The following is a 14,117-nucleotide window of genomic DNA, read 5'->3' as shown; positions in this document are numbered from 1 at the left end:
CAAACAGAATTCAATTTCTGAATCCAAGCCTCAAGTGCATTCATTGAGGGGGTTGGTGGGGGGAAGTAGCAGTAGAATGAACTAAAGTCTGCATTTTAAGATCTCTTATTGTAACTTGTCCCAGACTAGGGTGTCTAACTCATCCCCATTTGCTATGAACTTTGCAAGTTTTAGCAAGTCCTACATCCCAGAAAACCCCTCAGTCCCAGGCAAACTACAAAGGTTGGTCACCCAGCCTTTACAGGTGTTGGTTACTCAGCATCTAGAATGGATATGAACCCTCATGAAAATTAAAAGTCCCAGCTGGGAAAAAGAATAACAAAAACAGTCAAAGAGTTCACTGTAAAAGTTATGTGGCTAAAGAGGAATGTCACCTAGCTACACTTTCAACAATTAGATTATTATGCCATGAACTAGGATTGTGGCAAGAGGATGCAAGTGGTTTGATACACACGAGCAAAATCATGAAAGGTAAATCAATAGCATTTGGTGAGTGAATGAATATGAAGGGACTGCAGAAGGTCAGTTTTGCTTTAGATTCACTATCATTTCAAAATACATAATAATGTCTTCTCTCAGAGTCAGTCATGTATTTTTCATGATGTTTCCATTTGGGGAACACTTGTCCTTTACAAAATTATTCCAGACTTCAAAAGTTTCAGAGATGCTCCATACACTATTTCCCTCTTAGAAAGTCATATTGCACATTACAAAATTAAGACACTGAGAAATCTCGAAGTTAAAAAAAACTATATGTTTTCCAAAATTAAATTAAAATCTATATTTCAAAATAATTTCTCAAATGCAATTTTTAATTAGTATCTTATCATTCTTTTGGAGAGGAAACATGGGACCAATGGCTTATCATGCCCATGATGACCTTCAGTGAAGTAAACTTAAAATATGAGCGGCTCCTCATATGATCCAGCAATTTCATTTCTAGGAATATATCTGAAAAAACAAAAACACTAACTCAAGTTCATGCTTCCATGCTCATTGCAGCATTATTTATAATAGCCAAGGTTGGAAACAACTTAAGTTTTCATTGGCAAGTGAATGGGTTAAAAATGGTGCATAGATACAACTAAATATCATTCACCCATAAAGAAGAATAAAATCTTGTTATTTGCAACAACATGGATAGACCTAGAGTGCACTAAGCTAAATGAAACAAGTCAGACAGGGCAAGACAAATATTGATGATGTCACCTATACAGGGGAGCTAAAATCAAAGTGAGCCCATTGTACAGAGACTAGATTCATGGTTTGCAGAGGCAGAGGAACAGGTGAAATGGGTGAAGAGAATCAAAAGGTACAAACTTCCAGCTATGAAATAAGTAAGTCATGGGACGTACTGTACAGCATGGTGGCTCTCATTAACCATACTATATTTCATATTTAGGAGTGACTGACAGAGTAGATCTTAAAAGTTCTCATCATAAAAAAAGTTCTATAAATATGCATGGTGATAAGTATTGGATAAACTTACTGTGGTGATCATTATACAATATATACAGCTGTCAAATAATTGTGTTGTACACTTGAAACAAATGTAGTCTTAAATGTCCATTATACCTGAATAAAAAATAAAGTTTAAAAATACTAATGGTTCCTAATAAGAATAAACTTTGTGATCTTTTAATATCATAGAAAGAAAAGGGATCTATCTAATTCTGTATTCTTCTTCTTAACTAAGAGATTTCATTTTTTTTAGAACAGTTTTAGCTTTACAGGAAAACTGAGCAGAAAAGTACAGAGATTTCCCNCATATTTAGGAGTGACTGACAGAGTAGATCTTAAAAGTTCTCATCATAAAAAAAAGTTCTATAAATATGCATGGTGATAAGTATTGGATAAACTTACTGTGGTGATCATTATACAATGTATACAGCTGTCAAATAATTGTGTTGTACACTTGAAACAAATGTAGTCTTAAATGTCCATTATACCTGAATAAAAAATAAAGTTTAAAAATACTAATGGTTCCTAATAAGAATAAACTTTGTGATCTTTTAATATCATAGAAAGAAAAGGGATCTATCTAATTCTGTATTCTTCTTCTTAACTAAGAGATTTCATTTTTTTTAGAACAGTTTTAGCTTTACAGGAAAACTGAGAAGAAAAGTACAGAGATTTCCCATAAAGCCTGTTCCCCTTCCCACGTGAACAGTTTCCCTCATTTTTAATGTCTCACATTAGCATGGTGAATTTAATGAACCCATATTAATATATTATCATTAACTAATATCTCTAGTTTGTATGAGGCTCACTCTTTGTATTATATAATTCTATAGGTTTTGATAAATGCATAATGTCATGTTGCACTCACTTTCAATTTTCCTTCTGTTTAGGAGTCAATTTTACATTCAGAAAACACCTGTGTTCGCATAACAAAAATAGATAGAATTGGTCTAGTGAAAGTTTTTCCTAGAGGACAGAGCATTACTTTAAGAATTAAATGGCAGAAAACATACTTTGAACCAACTTTTGTTAAATTTATAAAAGCATCAAATTTTTTTCCCACTGGGAACACCTATAACTAGCCAAAGGGTGTTCCTATATACCATGCAATGAAAATAGTACCATTGACCCTTGAACAATGTGGGGGTTAGGGACACCAATCCCTTGCACAATCAAAAATCCACGTATCACTACATGGATTTCACTACTTCACTACAAATAGGCTACCATTAGCCAGAAGCCTTACTGATAATATAATCAGTTGAAAAATACATATTTTGTATATGTATTACATACTATATTCTTATAATAAAGAAAGCTAGAGAAAAGAAAATATAATTAAGAAAATCATAAGGAAGAGAAGATACATTTACATTTATTGAAAAAAATTAGCATATAAATGGACTTGCACAATTCAAAGCCAGGTTATTCAAGGGTCAAATGTAGTTATACACAGCTTTTCAATATCCTGGTAGACTTTTTTTTAAATTCTGGGTTTAGTTTACAATAATAATGGAGGGGCAAATTCTACTTTAAAATAATATCAAAGAAGCTTAAGCTTCTTCAGGTAGCAACAGCTTTAGAAATCTCATTAGAGTATCTGTCTTTTGAACAACAACGCTAATAGAAAATTTCCTCTCCTAGATCCCAGCAGAAGCTGGTTTGTGAGATAAAGAACAGTTATTCTTGCCCGACATCCTCAGGTTTGTCCACACTCCAATCCATGCACATCTGCAGCAATTCCAATTTTCTTTATCCTTGCTTTACCACAGTGCCTCAGGAGCATGACAAAAGTGTGGAGATACCACGGATTATTTGGGGGTTTGGTCTGGAAATTCAACTTCTTACCACTCTGCAGCAACTTATATCTCTGTAAAAAGGCCATTTTCCCTTTCAGCTTTATTTAGGTAAAATTTGCAAACAAAACTGTGAGGCATTTAAAGTATACATCGTTATGATTTGATACACATACACATTCTGAAAGGGTTCCCCCGTCAAGTTGCCACATTCATCACCTCACATATCCTACTTACCTTGGTTTGAGGGCTTTTTATTTGTTTGTTTTGTACATTTAAGATCTACTCTCTTTACAAATTTCAACTATACACTAGAGTGTTATCAACTGCAGTGAGTATATTATACATACGTTAGATTCTCAGACCTTATTCATCTCACAACCGGAAAGTATGTAGTCTTTTACCAGCCTCTCTCTATTTCCCCCACCTTTCAGCCCCTCACAATCACGTTTCCATTTCTATGAATTCAATACTTGTTTCAGGTTCCAAATATAAATAATACCATGTGGCATTTTTTTTTTTGTCTTTCTCTGTCTGGTTCATTTTGTTCAACATAATGCCATTAAGGTCTATCCAAGTCTTCACAGAAAAACAGGATTTCTGAAAGAGCTATTCCCACCTTCCATGACTAGCCATTGTAGAGCTCAAACAAAAGGTAAGCTAAGCACTGGGCCACTGAGCTGATGGGGTTCAGTTCACTGGACATCATCTTGTGAATCAAAAGACCCCAGGTTTGATTCCCAGTTAGGGCACATGCATGGGTTGCAGACTGGGTCTGGAAATTGAACATCGATGCTTTTCATTCTTTTTCCCTCCCTTCCCCTCTCTCAAATCATGGAGGGAAAAAAAACAGGTCAAGACACAAAATACAAGCCAAACTTCTGAAATTAAATATAAAATACAAGGTTAACAATATTATTTTTACAAATATTGTTCCTTTATTATCACTAAATAAAATTTTCTAATATTAGAGAGCCTATTTTAAACATTGATAAAAGATTTTTTAATTTTTAATGTTTTAAATTTAATTACTGTTCAAGTACAGTTTTCCGTCCCCCACTCCCATCCCAGCCCATCCCCCCCTCCCTGGTGCTCCCCACCCACCTCCCATTTCCACCCCCCTTAGTTGTTCTCCATGTGTCCTTTATACTAGTTTCTGTGAATCCGTCCCCTTTTCCCCTGAAATTCTCTCCCCTCTCACCTCTGGTCCCTGTAAGCCTGTTCTGAATTTCAGTGTCCTTGGTCATATTTTGCTTGCTTGTTTGTTTTGTTGTTTGGGTTCCTGTTAAAGGTGAGATCATATGGTATTTGTCTTTCACCGCCTGGCTTATTTCACTCAGCATAATGCTTTCCAGTTCCATCCATGCTGTTCCATCCATGCTGCTCCTTCTTTCTTTATGCTGCATAGAATTCCATTGTGTAAATGTACCATAGCTTTCTGATCCATTCATTTACTGATGGGCATTTAAGTTGCTTCCAGCTCTTGGCTGCAATGAACATTGGTATGCATAGGTTCTTTTGGACTGGTGTTTCAGGGGATCTTAGGATATAATCCCAGCAGTGGAATTGCTGGGTCAAAAGGTAGGTCCATTTTTAGTTTTCTGAGAAAATTCCATACTGTTTTCCATAGTGGTTCTACCAGTCTGCAATCCCACCAACAGTGAACTAGGGTCCCCTTTTTCCCACACCCTCTCCAACATTTGTAGTTTGTTGTTTTGTTTATGATGGCCATTCTGATTGGTGTAAAGTGATATCTCATTGTGGTTTTAATTGGCATCTATCTGATAGCTAGGGATACCGAGCATCTTTTCATGTGTCTCTGGATCCTCTGTATGTCCTCCTTGGAGAAGTGTCTGTTCAAGTCCTTTGCCCATTTTTTAAATGGGTTGCTTGTCTTCTTAGAGTGACGTCGAGTAAGTTCTTTGTATATTTGGGAAATTAAACCTTTGTCTGAGGTGTCATTGGCAAATATGTTTTCCCAAACTGTTGCTTCTCTTTTTATCTTGATACTATTTTCCTTAGCCATGCAGAAGCTTTTAAGTTTGATGAGATCCCATTCATTTATTCTTTCCGTTATGTCCCTTGTTCTAGGGGACGTATCAGTAAAAATCTTGCTGCATGGAATATCTGAGATTTTCCTGCCAATGCTTTCCTCTAGGACTTTAATGGTTTCATGGCTTATATTTAAGTCTTTTATCCACCTTGAATTTATTTTGGTGTGATATAAGATTTTTACAATCACCACACTTGTTAGTGAATTCTCAGTCTCTACAATAAGATAGGTAATAGTAATACATGGTGATAGCATCTAAACAAGTAAAAGACTAGTAATCAAAGGTAATAATACAATAGAGGACTTGGTATATTTGGCCTTATATTTTTAAATCACATAATGATCAGCATAAACTTATATATATTCAGCTTATGTCTCCTAGATTTTTAAGTGGCTAACTAAAAAAGGCTTAGAGTATCCTAAACATGCCTTCCAACCTTCACTGGAATGTTATGTTGGAGAACTAGACAGAGAAATAGGAACTCAACTTTGAAAACTGTCTAAATTCATGCAGATATAGCCATGATAAGAGTATAAATTCCATACATGCCTTGAGTATGTACAGAATATTTTTAAATAATAAATAACATATAAATACTTTTAAAGCTAATTTGGAATACGTATAGACTGAGGAAAGGGTATTGGATTCATCAACAGATCTCATTTAGATCATAGCTCTGTGATTTGTTCAAGTCACAGAGAACATGGCCTCCCCATTTCTCAACTTAGGCGTTGACAGAATGGATTTAATAACATTCACTTCACAGAAAATTTGAGAAAATAAAATCAAATAATGCATATGACAGTGGCTGGCACAGCCCTGGGTATATGAGAGTCGATAAATATGGAACATTTAACTGAAGTTATAATCAATAAGGAAGGTATAGCCCACACTTAAATTTAAATTTCCTGATGTAACTTCATAAGCTATAAAGGTTGTCCAGTGCCCCAGAAGCAGTCCTCTTCTCTTGATTGATAATGTTCTTTACGTGAATACACAGGAGAAGATGCAGTTGATCATAGGCTACTTGATGGTGTTGAAGCAGCACTGTGGAACTAATAATAAACTTGAAGGAAGTTGAGCCTACCTGCCAGTCTACCCTTGAGAAACTATTCAGAACATCAGCAATTCTCACTGGAAATTTCCCGGAGAAAATTCAGCCACTTTGTCAGCAGATATTCACAGATACACTCTTTCACCAGAAATAGAGAACCAGGTAAAAAAAAACTAAGCAAAACAATACTTCAGCTTTTGGAGCTATGTGACATTCTTACTGTAATTTAATTAAAACCAATTCAACCAGTAAATCACCAAGTACTGTACAAAAAAAAAAAAAAAACCACTGTACTGGAGATTTAGAAAAGAAATCCAAGACATGGTACCCACTAAAAAAAAGCTCATGATCTTATTGCAGAATCAATACTGGCCCACTCAAGGACAAAACATCTTCAAATAGGTCCATAAATGTAGGATAAAAGCAATAGTTTTTAATTTGAAGAGGAAAAATTTCAACATGGGCATGCATGCTGAAAACACGGATCTCTAATCCTGTATATGTTGAGAAGCAGTATGATCCAATAAAAATGGAGATCTAAATTCTAATTCCACAAGGACTGACTACCCATGAGATATTGCACAGGTAATAGCTTTCTAGATTTTGCTTTCTTCAACTATTAAGTATTGGCCTAGATTACATGATAATTATCGTTCAGAAACAAAATGGAAGAGACAGCCTTAAGAGACTGAGGAGGTCTTTGATGAAGTCTCTCCACGTCTTAATGACTGCTTTGTCATCAGGTTAGCACTAACCGCTAAGGCAACTCTTGCAGGGACCTCTAAAGGCAGATGGTCGCAGCTGCAACGGCTTCCAGGAGAGCTCTATTACTCAACTGCCCAGGAAACTTCCGTAGGAAGGAATGGTGATTACCCCAAGCCCTGCAGGGAAGCTAATCTGACAATGAGAGCAGGGATCAGCTACGGCTGCCAGCAGAGCATTCTACTGAATCTCTGCTGCGAGCGGTTTTCAACTGAGCTGCACACAGGCCTTGGAAAGAAAGGACCAGATCCTAAAAGGCTAGATGACCTAAAATCCTACTGGGAATAGGAGGGAGTGTGTATCTCGGAGCATAAGTTTCATGAGGGCAGGAATGTTTCCTATTTATGGCTCTGTGCACCATACCAAGGGGAGTTCCTGACAAACACTCAAAACAATTTTATTGAATGAATGAATAATGAATCAATCATTGAATCAATAAAACAACTAACTATGAACAATATAAGGAGCAAATGTTATTTTTGTTTTTAATATATTTTATTGATTATGCTATTACAGTCATCTCATCTCCCCCTTCATTCCCCTCCTCCCTGCATCCCTCTCCCACATGCATTCCCACTCCCCACCCCCCTTAGTTCATGTCCATGGCTCATACACATAAGTTCTTTGGCTTCTCTATTTACCACACCATTCTCAATCTCCCCCTGTCTATTTTTAACCCACCATCCATGCTTCTTATTCCCTGCACCCTTTCCTCCATTCTCCCTCTCTTCCTCCCCACTGATCATCTTCTGTGTGATGTATGTTTCTGTAATTGTATTCCTATTCTAGTTGTTTGCTTAGTTTTTCTTTAGGTTCAGTTGTTGATGACTGTGAGTTTATTGTCATTTTATTGTTTATATTTTTTATCTTCTTTTTCTTATGTGAGTCCCTTTAATGCTTTATATAATAAGGGCTTGGTGATAATGAACTCCTAATTTGACCTTATCTTGGAAGCACCTTATCTGCCCTTTCATTCTAAATGGTAGTTTTGCTGGACTGAGTAACCTTAGATGTAGATCCTTGCTTTTCATGACTCTGAATACTTCTTTTCAGCCCCTTCTTGCCTGCAAGGATTTTTTCTTACTCTTTTTAATATTTTATCAATTATGTTATTACAGTTGTCCCATTTCCCCCTTCACTCTCCTCCACCCTGCACACCCTCTCCCACCCACATTCTCTACCTTTAGTTCATGTCCATGTGTCATACGTATAAGTTCTTTAGCTTCTACATTTCTCATACTATTCTTACGCTCCACCTGTCTATTTTCTACCTACCATCTATGCTACTTATTCTCTGTACCTTCTCCCCCCTTCTCCTCCTCCCACTCCCCTGTTGCTAATCCTCCATGTGATCTCCATTTCTATGGTTCCACTCCTGATCTAGCTGTCCTCTTGGTTTGCTTTTGTTTTAGGTGTGGTTGTTATAACTGTGAGTTTGCTGTCCTTTCACTGTTCATATTTTGTATCTTTTTTTTCTTAGATAAGTTCCTTTAACATTTCATATAATAAGGGCTTGGTGATGATGAACTCCTTGAATTTTACCTCATCTGAGAAGCACTTTATCTGCCATTTTAAAGTGTTTGTCATGGATTGAACTGTGTCCTCTCAAAAAGATATGTCAAAATCCTACCACCTGCCCAGTACCTCAGAATGTAGCCTTATTGAGAAATACAATCCAGATGGTTTGCAAATATAATTAATTAAGACAAGGTCATGCCAGACTAGGGTGAGACCTGAATTCAGTACAGAATTACCTCTAATCCATTAGGACAAGGTATCTTTACAAAAAATGGAAATTTGAACAGAGACAGAAACACATAGGAAAATGACATAATGTGACCTGGGGAAGAGACAGTTACCTACAGGTAACTGGCTCATATCTCTTCCCTTTGCAAGACATACAATGGCTTCCAAAACACTGAGAATAAGATGCATGTTCCTTATCATGGCCTAGCAGACCCCCATGCTCTGGCTCATGGCTCCCTCCCTGACTTCATCCTCTACCCTTTTCTCCTTTGCTTCTTTTTCCTTTTGGTCAAAGGAAACTGGCTTCTTGACCCTCTCTCAGAAAAGTCAAGAATATTTTCATCTTATGGCGTTTGCACTCATTCCTCCTTTCTGTGTACTATTTGTCTCTCCATTAGAACTCACAGAAAGGTGTTCTAGAAACAACTTTTTGACAAGCCTATCTAAAATAGTATGCACCATCAACCCTACTCCTTATTCAGTGGCTGTGTTTTTCTTTATAGCAGTTACCCCTTCCTGATATATTAAATGTTTACATTTTACTTTCCTGTCTTTTCCTCTAAAATGTATGCATGTAGGAACAATGTTTTGCTTACTTAGAATAATGTCTGACAAGTAGTAGGTACAGTAGATAAATATTTGGTGAATTAATGAGTACAACAATCTTATACATTTTTCTTACATCTTTGAAAAATCTAAAAAAAGATAATATCATTCAATCACTATTTATTTGGCACTCCTATTGTACCTGGGACTAGTATAGGCCTTATGATCAGCACAGGAGAGATAGCACAAATAAATCTCTTAAGAGCCCCCAAGAAGCTTGGGGAAGAATTTCAATGTGTTCCATGAATTGCTACATGCAATGTACAAACCAACTGTAAAACTACAGAGGAGAAAATAGTCAATTATATCTAATAGGTAGAAAAGACTTCATAGAAGAAATACCAGGTGAATATAAGCTTGAAGAACTTTCCATAAAGAAAAGGCAATACAGTATAAACATGCTCAGGGTAGCATGAAGAGTCTGGTAGTTCAGATAACGAGAAGGAGTCAAGTATGATTGGAGCACAAGAGTGCAGAAAGACTAGAGTGGCAATGCTTGTGTGGCAAGAGTTGAGGCTAGTGGAAAAGCAGGAAAAAAGATGGTTTATTTTTCCCATTTTAAGGAATTGGGAGTTCATCCTAGAGCCTAAAGAATCCTCCTTAAGACCAAGCCTAATAAATATAGCACTGTTTTAAGTTCTGAAAGGGATAAAACCTAAATCTCTAACTACATGTGCCACAATTCTACTACCACCATTACCATATAGTAAAAAATAATTTTGCGTGTGAATAATACCTAAAAGGCAACACAAAAACATGAAAACAATTTTATTTCTTGAGGGTGAGAACTCTGGAGACTTTGCTGTTGTTTGTTTTCTTTTCATTCTCTTCTAAAGTGTGTTTTGATTAATATCTATTATATGTTGGCTTAGAGTCTCCAATTTCATGATTGCCACTGCTCTACGTAGGTCTAATTTCTCTGGAATCCACATCTCTGGGGACACCATGTTGCCTGATCTGTTGACTTCATTTGGAGTAAGTCAGCCCTGAACAGCGCCTTTCCCCAGTGTTAACGGAAGAGGTCAGGTGGATCACACGTGAGGACCGCCACTGAAGACAGCTTTTCCAACATCTCGGTCCTCTGCTCAGGCCCTCGGGTTATCAGTTTTCCAATTACAAACCTCTAGTGTTTTCATCCAGCCTACTTGGTTTTTTTTAAATAAAATCTCTTTTTTTCCTTTTCCTTAAAAAAATCTCACAAAGAGCCCAATGTATAAAACTATAAAGCAATGCTTAATTAATTATACATTATGCAGATTTGTACTATAGCTTTACAATAAAATTGATTAATGAACAACATGTGGCTATTTTAATAAATAAGATAGTTTCAGTCCTGACTTATGAATGATAGTTGTGGACCTATCATTACCAGCATAAAATTTGCTTTTGTATTTTTCTGTTGTAAATTATACTTTGTAATGGATCCGATTTATAGACCCTGAGTTTATAAAAGAAAAAGAAACAGAGAGAGACACCAAAACACAGAGAGAGACACCAAAGTTTCAGTTAGAAACTTTTAATCTATGTCTCATTTACAATCAGTTTATATAGCTTAGAGGTTGTAAACACATCACACTACAAAACCTAGAATGAAACCAAGTTCAGTCCATATTATGTTTTTAATGAGTTGCCACAGTTTAAAATTAAAAGATTTCATAAAAAAATCTGAATTCATGGCTTCTCTTAAAGTCTCTTGAGGATCTGGCAATACTAGGGCAGTACTCTGACCTAGTGACTGCTTTAGATGGTTTGCTCTTTCCAGATGGCCACACACACACACACACACACACACACGGCTTCCATTCACTACCTGCTTGGGTCCTTTAGCGTTTAAGTTTGTGTTCCCTGGACTTTATGTCCAAAGACAATTGGAGAAACTTTGTTCCCTGTGTTCCCTGTCTCTATTCCACCACCCTAGTCCCTGACCCTGAGCCAAGCCACTGTCGGGCTCATCGTGAGCCATTGCAGTAACCCCCAAAATGTTCCCATTCTAAGCTGCCCTCCCTGCCCAGGCCTGGCTGTATTTTCCCTTGGATCCATTCCTCACCTTTCACTGACTCATGTGGCCTTCATTTTCCAGACACTTATGCTATCTTTTGACTGGTTTCAGCCAATGAAAGGCACTATAGCAGACTGGAGGATGGGGGAGCAGGAGGAGGTAAGGTATTTGTGTCCCTTTGGGTCTGCCTTAGGCAGTGCTTCTGGCAGGACAGTTGTCTCCCATGACTGCAGCTTCTGGAACCCTCACACAGGCTGTCTCTGTTGCTGGGAATACCTCTGTCCCACTCAGGGTCCCACAGAAAACAGATGGCACATTTGAAAACGATAATTTGGGGTGGATTTTTCTTAAAAAGACTTATTTATAAACACATAAATATATAGGAACCATGAGGTAAAGGGCTTAGTACTCCTAGACCCACTGAGAAGGAGAGTCAGGTAGAGTCACCCAGATTGTGAGGAGCAGGTACCTTCAGGCAATGGAGAAAAGCAATTGACCAGAACAGAAGGATCCAGGAGCAATAAATCCCCAACACCGCTTTTCTCCCACCACAAGGTTTCCTTACTGGGGAAACACTGACATTGTTTTGGGCCAGTAATTCTGTATGAACACAGGAGAGAAGAAGTGTTTTTGTAAGGTGTTTGCAGTGTCCCATTAGATGAAGTGGCAATCAAAAGTATCTCCAGATACTGTCACATGTCCCCTGGAAATCAAGATCATGCCACAGCTGAGGACCACTGAGGTACAACTACCTGTTCCAGTCCACTCAGGTCAGCCTCCTGGTCCAATGGAAAGGGCAGAGAAAGGTAGAGAGCAGCTCTCCAGGGGTAAATGGAAAATACCCAGCACAACTCTTTACCCCACCTTGAAGAGGTTCTTACTTGCTGTATAACCTTGAGCAAGCAGCTTAAACTTAGTTTTCTCATTAGTTAAACAAAAATAATAATACTAATATATACTCTATAAAACCATTATAAGAATTAAATTAAGATAAGACTTTTAAAGTGCTTAGAAGAAACTTGAATTAAATAAAATTAAGCTTCTTTTCCATGAAGGCTGCTGCTTCTTTTATTTTCCTACCTTTTGGGTACAAGACTGGAAGAGTCCAATCTTCTTACAATAAGCTGCCCCTCTAAGAAGTGTTGAGTGTTCAGTCTATGTCAAGCAGCCACCTAGTGGCAAAATTAGCCTTTTAATGGTGCTTCTGTGATATGTGGACCTGGGCAAAATGGCTGTCGGGGTCTCCCCGCTCTCTGGGCAGTCTCTCACCAGGCATGAGCTGAACCTAACTTCCTTTCTCTCATTAACCCTTTGAGCTTTCCTTTTCCTTTCAGCATACAATGGGCAGGTAAATAAATACTCTGTTAACTCAATTTCTTTCCTGGCTTTTATTTGTACATTTTTTTTCTCTGAAGAATCTCAATGTCAGAATAAAAACACTCGTTAATGTCATGAAGAATATGACCTAAATGTGAACCAGTAAAATAAAAAACTGTTACTATACTTTTATGTCAAGATAAAATATTAACCTAAAACAATTAAATTAAAACACCTACATATGACTTCAAAATCTAGACATTTTGCTAGTTTTCTAATAGAGAATAAAATAACATTCCTTTCTTCAATTTTATTTTATTCTTTAAACATAGATTTGATACAGGTAGAAGATGCAGGAAATGTATTTTCAAAAACAAGTATATAGCACTACAAAGATTTGGGTGAAATACCAAGAATACAAATTTTTTTAAAGCCTTAAACATTCACTAAAAAAGATGATATAATTTACCTCACACACGTAGTTGAAATGCAAAAAAAGCAAATGTGTGTGGCTAAAGGACATAATAATTCTGAAGAATGAAACAATCTAGTTTATCTTCTTGTATTAATGTTTAATCTTTGCATCTCTTTGCTCTCATTTATCACAACCTAGAAGACATGCCACTCCTTTCACCATTATATCCCAAAGTGTTATGTACTAGTCAGCATTCACTAGTTTCTAACACCCACTTACAAGTCACAAACATTGGAGAAATATGAGAGCTCTCCTCACCCTCACCACTACTTTGTTTTTCTGGGTCATTTCTAAAATGCAGAATGTTAGCTTTGATTTTGTCACCAGATTGTTCCTTTAACAATTGCTATTGAGTTCCTCCTATGTGCTACATACCAAGAGCTAGGAAAATAGCCCTGGCTGGTATAGCTCAGTGGATTGAGCGCAGGCCTACGAACCACCCGATCGCAGTTCGATTCCCAGTCAAGGCAAATGCCTGGGTTGCAGGCCAGTTCCCAGCAGGGGACTCATGAGAAGCAACCACACAGTGATATTTCTCTCCTTCTCTCCTTCCCTCCTTCCCTTCCCCTCTAAAGGTAAATAAATAAAAATTTTTAAAAAGCTAGGAAAATAGCAAGAACAAGCTTTGCATACATAAAGGTTACATTTTAATTTTAGAGACAGAGTAGGCAGCATTTAAGCAGAGAAGTTTGTGTATTCAGGACAGGAAGAATAACAAGTACAAAAACCTAAGACCTAAGACAGGACAGAGCTTGGTTCATTCAAAACACAGCAAAAAGGCCAAAGCCAAAATACAAGAGATAGAAGGTGATTATTAGATTGATGAGAAAAAGCAACTTTTACAAAG

This window comes from Sturnira hondurensis, unplaced genomic scaffold (genome assembly GCF_014824575.4).
Source record: "Sturnira hondurensis isolate 20B ecotype Veracruz unplaced genomic scaffold, ASM1482457v3 Scaffold0001721, whole genome shotgun sequence".
NCBI classification, from domain to species: domain Eukaryota; kingdom Metazoa; phylum Chordata; class Mammalia; order Chiroptera; family Phyllostomidae; genus Sturnira; species Sturnira hondurensis.
The sequence above is the reverse complement of the archived record's forward strand: the minus strand, read 5'-3'. Positions refer to the sequence as shown.